At 40.8% G+C, this 17,531-nt stretch overlaps 1 protein-coding gene across 2 annotated transcripts in view; it reads right to left on the reverse strand.

The window, feature by feature from the left end:
* Positions 1–17,531, reverse strand: part of KHDRBS2 (KH RNA binding domain containing, signal transduction associated 2) — a 519,297-nt gene that overhangs the window by 50,091 nt on the left and 451,675 nt on the right. The window lies entirely within an intron of this gene.

Below are 17,531 nucleotides of genomic sequence, written 5' to 3' on the forward strand. Positions count from 1 at the left end.
TTTTCAGGAAAGTGGCGAGGTTGATGGAAAACTGCCGCTGGAGACAAAATTAGTCGTGTTTAAAGTGGTGTTTAAAAAGTCTGTTTGCGACTTTATGACAGAAAACTGGCATGGGGGAATGAAAAAATACACTGCAATATACATTAATTATACAACCATACTGTACCATATTGAATATCTTGAAGTTTTGATTATTTGTAGCTTAACCATTTTGGGTGATATAATAATAAATACAAATGACTTTGGGACGCTCATCTTGCCTGTTAATCAACTCAATTTAGTCAGTTCCAAGACTATACCTTAAATGTTGAGTAGTTTGGTAAATACAGTACAGATTTGTGAAAACAGCTCTGGAATACAGAGGTTGTAGAGTTAACACACACATGCTTAACGAGATCTGTTAACTAGTTGTGTTAAGCTGACACCTTTAATTGCTTTTCAATGGCTTACACAATATCACGATGAGTTAAGAAATTTGAGTTAAGAGTTGAGTGTTAACTCTACTACATCTGTATATTACAATCATTCAAAGTAGAGTAATTAATTCTATATGTAAACTGGAAAATTGTCTTCAAAGGTTGTCCTAGCTTTTAAGAAACATATATTATATGTGCTAAATTAAACCTAACTTGCTAAAGCTTAAAGGCTATGTACACCTTTTGGGGGCAATTTTTTATTGCATTGTACTCATTTTAAGCTAAAAAAAAAATCATATTTTTCAACTGGTCTTTATTAAAAAAATTTGAGCCCTTTTCTCACTGCAGCCTTGAGATTCTCTAGTAGCAGGATTTAAATCTTGTTCCATCAGGTAGCTCAGCTGACCACTCCTTATCTCTGATCTCTGACCTCCTAAACACTCATTATAGCTCTGTCTATGGATGAGCCAACCAGTTTGGTCCGAACTTTGCTATTTTTCGGATAGCAGATGAACCCAAATCTTTCCGAGTTCATTTCTGACAAATCCACTAAAATGGCACATATGCCATTTTAGTGCACACCGATGGGAAAAAAGCACTGGGGAGGAAGAATAAGGATTCTCACATGACCCTGAGAGGAAGATGGGCTCGCCCTGATTAGCTTACAGGCTGACAGGCTGTCTGGATGAACCAATCAGTGCTGCAGCAGTCAGGGAGGTGCCCTAGCAGAACGCACAGAATGCCATTTTGTGCTGGGCTGTGAGAGAGGGTGGTTGGGTGTTACAGTGTCTGCCATGAACCGATCTTAGGGAGTCAGTGAAAATCAATCAGGGACAGTCAGAAATTATTCAAGCGTATTGCCACGGACAGTGAAGGGAAAGGCTAGGATTCCAAAGACGAATTATGTGTGTTGCGTACAATAGAGAGCAGCAGGGCATCTGACAGACAGGAAGACAAGGAGTGAGGAGACAGGACCTGTGGCTGTGGCTGCTATCAGAAGTGCAGGTGCACCTCAAAGCAGCTAACCTTCCAGCAAATACTTTCATTTTGTTTCCCCATTTTCAGAGAAATGTTTTGCTTTGGTGGGGTTTAATATAACTAAGCAGTATGTAAATCATTACCTTATGCAAGCTGTGTAAAAGCAAAATAAAACATGTGTAGGTAAGCACAAACGTAGCAGGCAGGCCGGGCTGCAGGCGGCTGTAAATCACTGAGGTCACGTGCCTGCTCCGCCTACTTTATGAATGAAACAGGCGGAGCAGGCACATGACCTCAGTGAGTTATGGCCGCCTGAAGCCCGGCCTGCCTGCTAGCGCTTACTACAGGAGACGGAGTGTGACATGTGTACCGGTAAGTACGGTACAGATGGGGAGCAGGGGGAGTGCAGTTTAGATATTATGATTAACACTAGGTATAATACAGTACATACTGAGCGGCGGGCCAGAGTACAGTGCCTGCCCTGCCTGCCGCTCTCCCCGCCTACTACAGACCCTCCTCCCTCCTCACTAATACATTGCAGTCTGCGATGCTGCAGCATCGCAGACTGCGATGTAAATTGCCAGCATTCGCCCCATAAGACGCAGGGGCAATTTTCCCCACTTTTGGAGGAGAAAAAGTGCGTCTTATGGGGCGAAAAATACGGTAGTCGAGTCAGCTGCCTTTAGGGAGCTAATGGCATGTGCTCAGCCTTGCTGAAAGATTCCTAGATGCTATTATTTCTACAAAAAAAGTCACCCCTGCCTTGTACTCTCACATGGCAGACAACGTGGGCCGCTCCCTGCGTTTATTACTGTCTGACAAAGTTCACAATACAGTGGACACATGCAATAACACATGCAAATAGCACTGGCCAAGACACCCAATTGTCTCAGTGGGGGACAGAGCAAAAAAAGAAGTGGCTTCTTGGGCACGCTGGCCAGAATAGTGACATGTAATGATGGCTCGCTTATGCAGTGACCTCATTGACATCAAGCAGTCTGATGATTACTGGATAGCCATGCTTTTAGACCCTCTCTACCAAGGCAATATAGTCAGAAAGGGAGGACAAATTATGTTATTGCCAGGAAACACTGTGTACGCAGCTTGCCACAGCTTAAAGAGGACCTTTCACTACTCTAGAAACTAAAAACTAACTACATCAGTGGGCAGAGCGGCGCCCAGGGGTCCCCCTGCACTTACTAGTATGTCTGGGCGCCGATCCATTCGCCCGGTATAGTCTCCGGTGTCTGCGCTCCCTCTGCTGTACTGGAGTGATTTTTTGTATGAGGCGTGTCCCTTGCTGCAGCACTGGCCAATCGCAGCGCACAGCTCATAGCCTGGCTATGAGCTGTGCGCTGCGATTGGCCAGCGCTGCAGCAAGGGACACGCCTCATACAAAAAATCACTCCAGTACAGCAGAGGAAGCGCAGACACCGGAGCCTATACCGGGCGAACGGAGCGGCGCCCAGACATACTAGTAAGTGCAGAGGGACCCCTGGGCGCCGCTCTGCCCACTGATATAGTTAGTTTTTAGTTTCTAGAGTAGTGAAAGGTCCTCTTTAAGGCAAGCAGACACCTGCCACCAGCATGTCTGAAAGAAATGCCCCCCTCTGCAGAGTCACGTCTCTCCCACTGCCACGAGTACCAGAAGCTGCAGCAGCAGTAGCAGCAGACATTTAAATCTCCTCATCATGATGGGGCAGTTTTTCCATGTGTCGGTCCAGGCTAAAGCCATTCAGCAAGCCGACAGCTCCCACATCAATGCTCAGGTTCAGGCCTACCTAAACTATGTACCCCTAAGTACCCCTTGAAAAAGCTAAACGCAAAACGTGCGTTGGAGAGCGGACCTGTGGTGTTCCTGTGTGGTATACTAAAGTTGGTTGGTCAGTATTTTCTATGTGCCTATTATTTTTAGTTATCTTATTGCCTCAGTTAGCCTTTGTGGTGTGTATTTTCACCTCCAAACTTTGGTATTTGTTGTACAATATATGCATATGGGTCGTATATGTAGTTTGGAGCCATAGTGGTTAGCTGTAATACACCTTTTTACCGATGACCAATCAGGATTACTGCACTTGCACTTTATTAATATATACCAGCAGTCCACCATCGGTCCTCTTGGTTTTTAATACGTTTATGTATGGTGACCTGTGTTAAATGTCTTTTGTGATTTGTGTCAATCATGTCTTGTTGTGATTTTCTAATAAAATTATGTTATTTTTTGACTACCTCAGTATTATAAGTGTTTTTGTACTTTATTGACCCACTCCTTTTGGTCGGTTTTCTACCTAAACTATGGCCAGTCTCTATTGCAAACCCAGTTCCCTGACGCCATGGATTTCAGGGCAGACAGACTAGAACAGTGGCCTGAACTGGCACAGCATGCTCTCTATCTTTTTTTTTGCCCTTCCTACAGTCTCATCTCAGAGCGGGTTTTGGCACCATGGGGGGGCGTGGTGACACCCAAATGGACCAAGTTGCCTCACAGTTCCAGGCAGGCTGAATGCAATAAATAGACCTCTCCTTGCTGCTGATGCCCCATCTTTCCGCTCTTGCTATCTGTCTGTCCATCTGCCTACCTACCATCACGCTGTGTACGGCTGCTGCATGCTTTGGCCTGCATCATGCCACTTATGCCTCTTTCCAACATCACCTTCTGTGTGGCTTCTGCTGCGTCCTGCATCATGTCACTAATGCCACTTGCCAACCATCACATTTCCCAAAGACACTTTTCTTTAATCTCATAACACCTTGTGTGTTTAAACATCATCTGCCGGGGGACAATTTTTGGAAGCTTTTTGAATATGAAAAAGCATGAGACATGTACCCACACAATGTATTTTTCAGACCTCATTTACTATTACTGTCATTGCATTCCAGGGCTTGGGGAGGGGGGATGTTGGAGGAAAAAAACAAAAAAACAAAAACAAAGATGTTTTCCTAAAAATGAGTTCTAGAGGGGGTTATATACCAACTTTCATGGCAATTGAAGAAATTTTGGTTCGTTTCAAATCAATTTGGGTCTGAACCAAACTTTTTTTTTAAATTTCGTGAACCGTACCCAAAACGAGTTTCGACTGGTTCGCTCATCTCTAGCTCAATCCTTATCTTACTGATAAGAATGTGGCTTTAATAATTGTTTATGACCTTTTAGTAATTTAGAGGTAAGGCTTATTAGATGACCAGCACAATAGCTAGACATTTAACAATTTTTGACAGAACGGCTCAATATTTTTTTAAATACAGACCAATTGAAGAAATAGATTTTGTATCCCAAAATGAGTAAAATGCAATCATAAAAAAGTGCCCCCAAAGGTGCACATGGCCTTTTAAACCTTTTATGCTGATAAATACTTTAAAGATCTTTAAAGGAGTCCCAGTGAACCCATGTTGTTACTCTGTTCCCCGCTGTTCTGATCCAAAGAAATTGTTCCTGGCCAAATTTATAAAATCTTGGTGAACCCCTTTAAAAAACATCTGTCACCACTTATGTACATTTATTAAATCTTGTTTATGACCTTTTAGTAATTTAGAGGTAAGGCTTATTAGATGACCAGCACAAAGCTAGACATTTAACAATTTTTGACAGAACGGCTCAATATTTTTTTAAATACAGACCAATTGAAGAAATAGATTTTGTATCCCAAAATGAGTAAAATGCAATCATAAAAAAGTGCCCCCAAAGGTGCACATGGCCTTTTAAACCTTTGATGCTGATGAATACCTTAAAGATCTTTAAAGGAGTCCCAGTGAACCCATGTTGTTACTCTGTTCCCCGCTGTTCTGATCCAAAGAAATTGTTCCTGGCCAAATTTATAAAATCTTGGTGAACCCCTTTAAAAAACATCTGTCACCACTTATGTACATTTATTAAATCTCCCTGCTGAGTGTACAGATTTTAATTTTGTTCTTTTATTGCCCCCTCCCCATTCCTGAGTTTTGGGGTCCTGATATTACTTTCCCTGTACCATGCCTAGCCATAAGAAAAGAGTTCTTGGTTTTGGAGAAAACCTTTAACTATATGCTTCCCTTACTGAGGACTGCATAATGCAGTAACAGACATGCCAATTTCAGCAGTCTGTCACTCATAAGCTAATATTTAGCTAGTATCCAAAAGCTTGCAGTATAATTATACCGGCCAGTGCCGGAGAATAGTCATGAACTGTCAGAGAAGAGTCACAATTATTCTTGAACTGTTGCACCCCCTTCCCACCCTCTGATGACAGCTCTCTGCTTAGTCAGTCTTCAGTAGTGGAAGAGCTCATGAATAACCGAGACTCTTCTCAGGCAGACCCAGTCTATGATGATTATTCAGTAAGTTCTCCACAACCACTTGATATTAGCTCATCAGTGACAGAAATCAGCTGAAATCAGCAGTCTGTAAATATTTTATGCTGCTTTCAGTGAGTGCAGCATAAACCTGATGACAGGTTCCCTTTTAAGGTTGAAGAATATATTTACAGTAAATTCTACATACCTCACAATAACTATATCTACCTTCAACTTTCTAGTGGCTTGGTTCCTCCTGTGAGATTAGTCATAAAATCCAAATTTGAATCCATAATTTTTTTTTAAATTTTCTTTTAAATTAATAAGTAGATTTATATTTTAAAAGATATCTAATAGATCTCTGCATTTGCCATGGAGAAACACATTTTGAAAACAACAGGTCTTCAATTTTGAGCATAAAATGAAAGGCTAGATGAAAAATGCATATTTATTGAAGCGTCACTTGAAAACTATGAACAAAGCCCATTTGGAGGTGGCAATGACGGAGACAATTGACATTACCGTTTATACCCATTGTAAAAGAAATAAGAACATATGATTCAACTGATAAATCTGCCATCGTATGATTTGTACTTTGAAATTAGAATACTCAAAGCACAAACACAATATAAAAAGAATATTTTACCATTTATAATTTTTTTTATTCATGAATCAATAATACATGTGAATATATGAAACTCTGGAATGTATCTTATTAGCCAACATTGTACTCTTCATCTTTCAGCAGCCATTGAATTCCTCTGACTACATTCTCTCTGGAAAAAGGTATTAAAGAAAATGGAGAGGGAGGCGACATGCTCCATCATATGCCATAAGTTGCCAATTTTCCTCGCAATAGTCAATTAATAAAAATCACATCTGTACACATGGAGCCATTTAAAAACCTACATGCTACCATAGTGGAGCCATTTTTGTTTCCTAGGCTGCTAGCAATTATGGCTAGTAGCGGAGAAGATAAATCAGGATCCACAGAGTACTGTAATAAAACAGTATATGGAATTCATATAGAAGACAGAACTCATACAGTACCCATACTGAACACTATATTGAAGCATACGATCAAAAATATACTATACAGAACTTCATATTGATAAGTTAACATGATAGGGATGCAGGGATAGACACTTTCTGACTCTATACTGCCTATTGGTTGGCTTACTTTGAGGAAGATTTTTATGTTGGAATTGTGGCACAGATTTAAAGCAAAATGGCACATCTTAGGTCTGCCCCTTTCCCATACAGATCTACCCCTTTCTACTATGTCCCGCCCCTTGTAGGACATGTTAGAAGTGCAGAAACCTTAGTTGTGACAAATTATGTCACCTTTTAGAGAGATTGTTGGAGCAGACACATTAGTAAATCTGGGTCATTGTGTGATTTAAAAAAAATGCCAAAATACTATTATTATGGCATGAACCAGACAAAACTTAAAAGGAGTTTTGCCACTTCAGCAAGTGCCATTTATCATGTAGAGGAAGTTAATACAAGCGCACATAGGCAAGTTCTTTTTCCTATAATGTGCAAGCACGGCCATCACTGATGGATTGCAGGGTGGTTGTAACCATGGAAACGAGCAGTGTATAATGTGATGGAAACTATTCTGCAGATGTTACCACCACATGTAATATACAATAGAAATGTATACAGAAATGTTATGGAATTTAATCATTTGATTTTATTTTAATAAATGTTCATAAAATAAATATAATGCAGTGTATACCACTGACTGATTTATTATATACTGAATATATTGACCGCTCTATGTTCCTAGCCATTGCTTACGGCAGTGGCTGTGACATTGCTAAAGTTGTCAGTGCTGTAGACTGAGGTCTAATAATATTATAGTATAACAAAGACAATTGTATTGTATTTGTCCATTACATTTATATTTGCCCAGGAGGAAAAAACTGTAATTAGCATATATTAACTGGGACAGGCACCATACACAAAATTATTCACAAGGGACATACCATCAGGAGGCAAGCTGTTTTACAATTGCATGCAGTAACTATTCCATACTCTTTTATGCAATCTGTTGGCAGCCTATCAGCGCAAACATGGTTAGTTATTTCTTACAAACTGGGAAGCACATACAAATTCAATTTCTAAATGCAAATGTGTCTGGATTTTCAGGGCTTCTCTTTCAATATTAAAGCTTATTAATTAACCTTTTGCATAGACCACTGCAAGAGAATCTAAATATATTCTTAGAAAATAAGCCCAACCCAAAAATGATTTCTGAAAGTTATAATAATAAAGAAAAATTAAATTGTATTTTATTGTATACTAAATTACCTCACTAACAATAGTCTGTTTTGAAGCATCTAAGTAGAAAAAAAGGGGGGAGGGGGTAATATTTTTAGCATAGTGAAGGCTCTAATTGAGTAAGATTACAGAAGATATGCTGCACCTCTTATCTTCCCAGAACTATATTTAAATGGATAAGAATAAATGTTGGAGCTTCAAGAATACAAACACTGTAGGTCTTAAAGACTATTCACACCTTTGTCAATTTTTTTAACGATTGCATTCTACTTATTTTGGGCTAAAAATCATATTTTAAATTGGCCTTTATTAAAAATATTGAGCCATTCTGTCAAAAACGGTTAATTGTTTTTCTAACTGTGTAACTGGTACTTTCACTTTGTGCTGGTCATCTAATAACACTTATCTCTAATTTACTAAGAGGTCATAATCACCTATTTAACCCTTTTTAACCAGGCCCATCTTTGGTTTAGCATTTTTGTTTTTTCCTCCCCACGTTCTAATACCGATAACTTTTTTATTTTTTCATTCACATTGCCATATGAGGGCTAATTTTTCGCCTGACAAGATGCATTTTTAATGGCACCATTTGATTTACCATTTCTGTTATTGGAAAACAGGGGGGAAAAAATTGTGGGGTTAAATTGAAAAAACCCACATTCATCAAGATTTTTTCGGGTTTTGACATCACCGCGTTCATAGTACACTAAAAATGACATTCCGTTCTTATTCTGCAGCTCAATACGAATCCAGCGATACCAAACTTGTGTAGGTTTTTTATTTATTTACTACTTTTAAAAAAATAAAAAACTTTGCAAAAAATCTAACTTTTCTTTGCATTGCCATTTTCTGATGGCCATAACTTTTTTTATATTTTAATTTACAGAGCTGTATGAGCTTGTTTTTGACGTAATGAACTGTAGTTTTTACTGGTACCATTTTTGTGGTACATAGAACTTTTTTATCACCGTTATTAAATTTTTTGGGGAGGAAAGTTGACCAAAAAAATGGCAAATTGTGTGTTTTTCTTTTTTTTCTGTTACAGCGTTTACTGGGCAGGAAATTTTTAAAATACTTTAATAGTTCAGACATTTTTGGATGTGGCGATACCTAATATGTTAATTTTTTTATTGTATATATGTTTTTATATGTACAATTGGGAAAGGGGGTGACTTAGACTTTTAATATATTAATGTTTCTTTTTTTACTTTTTATTTTTTAACTATTAGCCCCCTTAGAGGGCTAGAACCTGGGATCTTTTGATGCCCTTGCATATTCACCCTAAAATAGATCTATTCGGGTGAATAGCATTTCTATAGTCTCCATTCTGAGTTATGCCTCATGCATCGCTCAGTACGGAGAAAGCCATAGCAGGCCTGGATTGCTTCAGCAGCATCCAGGTTGCCATGGAAACTGATTAGTGCCCCGCGATTTCACTGCGGGGGCTCCAAACGGAAGGTGGAGGGAGTCGCATCCCTCTACCTTCACTCACAGGTACCACGATCAGTGTTGATTGCAGCACCTGAGGGGCTAAATGACAGTGGCGGTGCGATCGCTGCTCCCTGTCAGTGTGGCCAGGTGCGGGGCTGTATGATACAGCCGGCACCCGCTGTGTATGGAGCGGGCCCGTTGCAGAGACCCGCCCCATACATTCCCTTCAGCACCTGTTACCTATAATTATGCCCATCAAGTTTACATTAAGGATTTCCTGCAAGAATAACGCTGCAGAACATGTCAACAATACCAAAACATCTAATGGAAATGTGAAAAGAGCCTTAAATGGGCACTAACTTTTCACACAAATTTGCAAAAATCAATTGTACTAACGGCCATAAGAAACTTTGTAATATGTCTTATAATTGAGAAATATCTAGCTGTTATGTTATCGGCTGTTGACTTCTCTCCCCCCCCCCCCCCCTTAAATGCTTTTCTCTTTAAAAATGTCATATACACAGAAGAGTCATATTATTCATGTCAATACAAGTCTAAGGAGAGGCAAGGGTGAAGAAGTGTGCAGGAGCTGAATGAGACAAAGAGAATGCTGCAGCTAAATATGAAGTTTTCATCTCATCCCAAATGCTTTATTCACAACCATAGAAGTCAGTACTTCTCTGTAATATACTTCATGATCCTGGGGTTGCTTCTAAGTGATTAAGAGGAGGCTAAGAAGCAGATTCTCCTCTACTTTCTGTGTGCAATGGATGGGAGTTAAACTCCACCCATTATATCTGGGAGAAGTACAAATTAGACATTTAGTAAACACAGGAGAAAACTGCTAAAAATGCCTATTCATATGGTGACCAGAAATAGTGTAAATTGCTATTAAATAATGCAAAGTTTATTGAAAGGTTAGGTATGCTTTAGGTACTGGTGGCCTAGGTGTGTGACTGCAACATTTGCTACTCCTATTGTAATGTTTCTGCCATCATTGGGTCGTATGGTTTGGGGATATATCAGGCTATTTTTCTGCCCTAAAGATTTTAAAGTATCATATAAATGGATTCAATTCAAACCAACATCAATTAAAAATATTTACTCTTGATTTTTATTTTTTTTTCTTTCTTGCACATGCTGGTTGCAGAAGGAAGATATTCATATATCTATAAATTAATTCTTTATATAATTATAATACTATTATATAAATGGAAAATAACTCCCTGCTTATGCATATAGTAGATTAAGTTGCAGAGGAAATGCGTTTCTAGACAGCAGCATTAAAAATACAGGACATTTGAATAAGAGGAATTTCTTCTCAGTATGTAAATTACTAATTAAAATGGATTTATGCAAAAAGAAAATATTGAATAAAAGTAAAATATTGCATTTTAATTAAATGATTGGACATGCTTTAGAGTTGTTTAAAAAATATGACATTGGTTAGAGGAAGAAGAATTTATTATTAGGCTACTTTCACACTGGCGTTTTGGCTTCCGTTTGTGAGATCCGTTCAGGGATCTCACAAGCGGTTCAAAACGGATACGTTTTGCCCTTAATGCATTCTGAATGGATAAGGATCTGCTCAGAATGCATCAGTTTTGCTGCGTTTGGTCTCCGTTCCACCTCCATTCCACTTTGGAGGCGGATACCAAAAGGCTGATTGCAGCGTTTTGGTGTCCATCTGACGAAACTGAGCCAAACGGATCCGTCCTGACACACAATGTAAGTCAATGGGGACGGATCCATTTTCACTGACACAATATGGCACAAGAGAAAATGGATCCGTCCCCCATTGACTTTCAATGGTGTTCAAGAGGGGTCCGTTTTGGCTATGTTAAAGATAATACAAACAGATCCGTTCTGAAAGGATGCATGCAGTTGTATTATCTGAACTGATGCGTTTGTGCAGATCCAGTAGCCTTAGGCCTTTATCACATGACCGTTTGGCTTTTTCAGTGTTTTGCGGTCCATTTTTCACGGATCCGCTGTTCCGTTTTTTGTTTCCATTGTGTTTCCGTTTCTGTTCCATTTTTCCATATGGCATATACAGTATATAGTAATTACATAGAAAAAATTGGGCTGGGCATAACATTTTCAATAGACGGTTCCTCAAAAACGGAACGGATACGGAAGACATACGGATGCATTTCCGTATGTGTTCCATTTTTTTGGCGGACGCATTGACTTGAATGGAGCCACGGAACGTGATTTTCGGGCAATAATAGGACATGTTCTATCTAACGGAACGGAAAAATGGAAATACAGAAACGGAATGCATACGGAGTACATTCCGTTTTTTTTTCCGGAACCATTGAAATCAATGGTTCCGTATACGAAGCGAAGAAAAAGGCCCCTAAAAAGGGAAAATAAAACGGTCGTGTGAAAGAGGACTTAGGCATAAAGTGGCTGCAACCTAAGGTAGTGGTACATAAATAGAAAAAGAGCAAAGTAAATGGTAGACCTGCAAGTTCGGTTGATATACACTGCTCAAAAAAAAAAAAGGGAACACAAAAATAACACATCCTAGATCTGAATTAATTAAATATTCTTCTAAAATACTTTGTTCTTTACATAGTTGAATGTGCTGACAACAAAATCACACAAAAATAAAAAAATGGAAATCAAATTTTTCCACCCATGGAGGTCTGGATTTGGAGTCACACTCAAAATTAAAGTGGAAAAACACACTACAGGCTGATCCAACTTTGATGTAATGTCCTTAAAACAAGTCAAGATGAGGCTCAGTAGTGTGTGTGGCCTCCACGTGCCTGTATGACCTCTCTACAACGCCTGTGCATGCTTCTGATGAGGTGGCGGACGGTCTCCTGAGGGATCTCTTCCCAGACCTGGACTAAAGCATCTGCCAACTCCTTGACAGTCTGTGGTGCAACGTGACGTTGGTGGATAGAGCGAGACATGATGTCCCAGATGTGCTCAATTGGATTCAGGTCTGGGGAACGGGCGGGCCAGTCCATAGCATCAATGCCTTCGTCTTGCAGGAACTGCTGACACACTCCAGCCACATGAGGTCTAGCATTGTCTTGCATTGGGAGGAGCCCAGGGCCAACCGCACCAGCATATGGTCTCACAAGGGGTATGAGGATCTCATCTCGGTACCTAATGGCAGTCAGGCTACCTCTGGTGAGCACATGGAGGGCTGTGCGGCCCTCCAAAGAAATGCCACCCCACACCATTACTGACCCAATGCCAAACCATCATGCAGGAGGATGTTGCAGGCAGCAGAACGTTCTCCACGGCGTCTCAAGACTCTGTCACGTCTGTCACATGTGCTCAGTGTGAACCTGCTTTTATCTGTGAAGAGCACAGGGCGCCAGTGGCGAATTTGCCAATATTGGTGTTCTCTGGAAAATGCCAAACGTCCTGCACGGTGTTGGGCTGTAAGCACAAGCCCCACCTGTGGACGTCGGGCCCTCATATCACCCTCATGGAGTCTGTTTAGGACCGTTTGAGCAGACACATGCACATTTGTGGCCTGCTGGAGGTCATTTTGCAAGGCTCTGGCAGTGCTCCTCCTGTTCCTCCTTGCACAAAGGCGGAGGTAGCGGTCCTGCTGCTGGGTTGTTGCCCTCCTACGGCCTCCTCCACGTCTCCTGATGTACTGGCCTGTCTCCTGGTAGCGCCTCCATGCTCTGGACACTACGCTTACAGACACAGCAAACCTTCTTGCCACAGCTCGCATTGATGTGCCATCCTGGATAAGCTGCACTACCTAAGCCACTTGTGTGGGTTGTAGACTCCGTCTCATGCTACCACTAGAGTGAACGCACCGCCAGCATTCAAAAGTGACCAAAACATCAGCCAGGAAGCATAGGAACTGAGAAGTGTCTGTGGTCACCACCTGCAGAACCACTCCTTTATTTGGGGGTGTCTTGCTAATTGCCTATAATTTCCACCTGTTGTCTATCCCATTTGCACAACAGCATGTGAAATTGATTGTCACTCAGTGTTGCTTCCTAAGTGGACAGTTTGATTTCACAGAAGTGTGATTGACTTGGAGTTACATTGTGTTGTTTAAGTGTTCCTTTTATTTTTTTGAGCAGTGTATAAAGATAGCCGTCTCCAGGCTATCCAAATGAAACCTTCTCTGCACTCAGAACTTAGAACTGCATTGTCCCTTTCCTCCAGTCCTGAGCAGAACTCAGGATAATCATTAAGGATGTAAGGGAATTGTAATAAACAGAGGCTCATAGAAAAATGGAGAAAACATACTTGACTACTATTTTTCAATGCCATCTACATAACATAGTTTCATAGTTGGTAGGGTTGGAAAAAAAACATGGGTCCACAAAGTCCAACCTATAATCCTACTGTGTTGATACAGAGGAAGAAAAAAACCCTATGAGGACAACTGTCCCATATTAAGGGAGAAAAGTTCCTTCCCAATTATGACAATTTGTATTAATCCCTCGATCAACATCTTATCTCCAGAAATCTAGTTCTAGTAGATTTCAGTATTTTTACATTCAAGAAAGTCATTCAAAACCTTCTTGAACTTGTTTAATGAATCAGCCATCACGACCACATCTGGCAGAGTTCCATAATCTCACTGCTTTTATGGTAAAGAAACTGTCTATAATAATAGTGAAAACGTATTTCCTTCAGAAGTAGAGGATGCCCTCTAGTAATGGCTAACAGTGTATTGTCCACTGGTGACATCATATATGAAAGGCTATCTTACTGTAGGAAATGGGCAAACTGTTTACTCTCCCTGAATTCTGATAAAAATGACAGCTACTTTATTAATATGTGATGTACACTCATTGACAACAAAAAAAATGGACTAAGGAGTTGCTGAATTGATGGTATATGTAAGTGCTTACAATATTATAGCAAAAAGATACTTTTTGGGGAAAAACTGTACAATTGAATAGAGCCTCCTTCTAATTGTACAGTTTGGAGAAAACTGTAAAATTGAAAGGAGGCTGTAGTATGGTGTTGGGCCCCATCTAGCCTGGATAGAAGATAAGATACAATTAGTTATGGAGACATACAATTCCGCATGGGGTCCTGTGGCACATTTGCCTGCAGATGTTGCAGCTGGACCTGTAAATCCTTCACACATTCATAGGTTGCCGATGCTGGAGTCCCAGCTGGTCCCATAAATGCTTGACTGGCGATTACATCTGGCAACCGGGCAGGCCAAGAAAGTGTTGCAGTCTGGTGGACATATACCTGGCAAGCCCTTGCTGTGTGTGAAAGAACATTATTCTGCAGAAAAATGCGAGTTGGAAGTCCTGCCATGAGAGACAAAACATGTGGCAGGATGTCCTGCACATACCACTGAACTGTTAGTGTTTCTCATATCACTATTAGCAATGAACAACTGTCATATGTGAAGGCTCCCCAGTTCATCTCACTTGCACTTGGAGCAGAGTATCGGTGCACAGCAAAGGCACAATTGAAGCGCTCTCCATGAGGCCTCCATACTTGAACCAAACTGTCGTCAGATCCTAAACAGAACCTGGATTATTTGCTAAAGATGATATGGTTCCAGTATATAGGAGTCCAGTGACAACACTGCAAACAAAGGAGATGGAGGCTGTTTGTCAATGGCAGGACACATAATGGGTGCTGTTACACCAAAAATTACCTTTTGCTAAACACCTGGAAATGGTCTGGGAAGAGACAAGAGTGTGCAATGAATGTGCCACCTGTGTCTGGATGGTAGACAATGAAACTGTGGGAGCTGCTCGTGCTTGTCGGTAGATCACATGATACTCCCTACTGTTCATAGTGTGTGCCTGTTATGATCAGTGTGGGGGAAAAACTCCAGACTAAACACAGGAGGGAAGGAGAACAGTAACTGGGCCTGGAAATTAGGAAAGGAACAGGTCACCTCCTAAGCAACCCTAATCCGGGCCCTAACTATCTATCAATATGAATAGACCTTGAAGGTAGGAATATTCATATGCTGTATACCTAGGCCCTTATATACCTATAAGGCCCTGGAATGAGGTTAGGACCAGATACAACCCATTCTTCCCCAGATGCTAGAATGGAAGTCTCTGTCTCAGGCCCAGATACAGACAACAGGGAATATAACAAACACAATAACAATAAGAAAAGACAAGACTTATCTGAAAGTAGAAAACTGGCAACTCCAGAAGCACCACAGAGTACAACCGACCAGCTAGTTAGAAGACAGGAAGAAAATCTATAAACTGCTCCTCCAAGAGTGAGAAGCGGCTACTATGGAAGAGGTAAATTACCAACAAACAACACCTAAAGCAAGGGGTGTGGCATTCACTAAAACACAGACTCAACAAGAGCCACAGGTAACTTGTCAATTTAACCCACGAATTGCCAATCTCTCTGATCTCCTGGTACCTGCCACGGGAACGTCCGTGACCGTGCCCTCACGTTACCACTGCTCCCTGCACCTCCTAATAGCCTGGTTAGAACAATCTAGATGGTGGGCAATTTTTCAAAATGCCCACCCTGCTTCTCCAAGTCCAGTCATGCGCCCCCTCTCATAGTCTGTCAACTGGATAATACTATATGTCTGAGTGCATTGTAGAGGCATGTCTAGCAGTCAACTATCTCTGACTAAGAGGTACACTACCCCAAAGTAGCCTCAGATAGTCTTTTTATAGGATAGCAGGACAAGCACTTTTATACCTTCTTATGGCAAGACCCAGTGTCTAATCACCTGTAATCATTTAAATCTCAGCCTGAGACATAACTGCATGCAGAGTTTTGCAGCAATCGAACATTTCAATCTGAGCGCACCCCCATGTCTGTGGGCAGCATAGAATTCAGTGGGTATCATAACCATCAACATCAGGGCCATCGCTAAAGGCCCCTTTGCCAGGGCCAACAGTTAGTTCCTGATAATTACTTGATCTTGAGCAGAGGTGAGCACTGCATTTACATGAAGCAATCAACTCCGCAGTATGGTGATGAGCGATCACTGCTGTAATCATTTGTCAAGATACAGATTCACTGGGGTAGATATAATATTGAAGTTGCGTCTGGAATCCGGCGTGTAATGTGCCAAAACCTGTGGTGCACTCTCCCTGTGGGAAATATATGGAATGCCTGTGCCAAAATGTGTATTCATTTGCTGTATACCAGAGATTACATTTTTTTGTCATTTTAATTTTTTTTTTGTCTTGACCTACTTTGTGCCTTCGTTTGTCCTAGTTTTAGACATGTTTTGTCACATCTCTGTAAGTAGATAGATGTGATGCATTGTGTTGCAAATAAGCATTCTTTGACGCATTGCGTTGCAACAAGCCTCCGATATGTTCAAATTTTGGTACATTTAACTATGTAAACACCTTTTACCTTTCATTTAAAAATGTATAACACAATAACCACACATCGAACTATGTATAAATATGGCACAAAATAAAAATAGGGGAAGCAAAATATTCTGGCACAAAAACCCTATTAATAAATTACTCTCATTGTCTCTGGACAGCAAATCACTGTTTACAGAGAACGATCTGCTGCCCACAAGTGATGATTTATGTGACCACACAAATTATGCTTTTACCAGGTGAATGCCAATTATTGGGAATGAGTGTTCCTAGGAAATCTCCTTCCTGAGAATTGCCCCGATCATTGACCTGTTTGTAAGGCCCCTTTCACGTGAGTGAGTATTCCGCGCGGGTGCAATGTGTGACGTGAACGCATAGCACCCGCACTGAATCCTGACCCATTCATTTCAATGGGTCTGTGTACATGAGCTTTGTTTTTCAAGCATCACTTCTGCGTTGCGTGAAAATCGCAGCATGTTTTATATTCTGCGTTTTTCACGCAACCCTGGCCCCATAGAAGTGAATGGGGCTTCATGAAAAATGCATTGCATCAGCAAGCAAGTGCGGGTGCAATGCTAAGAGATGTTCTTTGTAAACCTTCCGTTTTTTTTATCACGTGCGTAAAAAACGCATCAAAATGCATTGCACCCAAGTGGAATAAACTGAACAACTAAACGCAATCACAGACAAAACTGACAGAACTTGCTTGCAAAATGGTGCGAGTTTCACTGAACGCACAATGAACGCATCTGTACCTAATCCGTCATGCTCGTGTGAAAGGGGCCTAAAGGTTCCTTATCAGTGATTGAGACACCATTGATCAGCATCATGCAAGAGACTCTAGGGACAATTAAAAGTCAAT

This window comes from Bufo bufo, chromosome 4 (genome assembly GCF_905171765.1).
Source record: "Bufo bufo chromosome 4, aBufBuf1.1, whole genome shotgun sequence".
Lineage (NCBI taxonomy): Eukaryota > Metazoa > Chordata > Amphibia > Anura > Bufonidae > Bufo > Bufo bufo.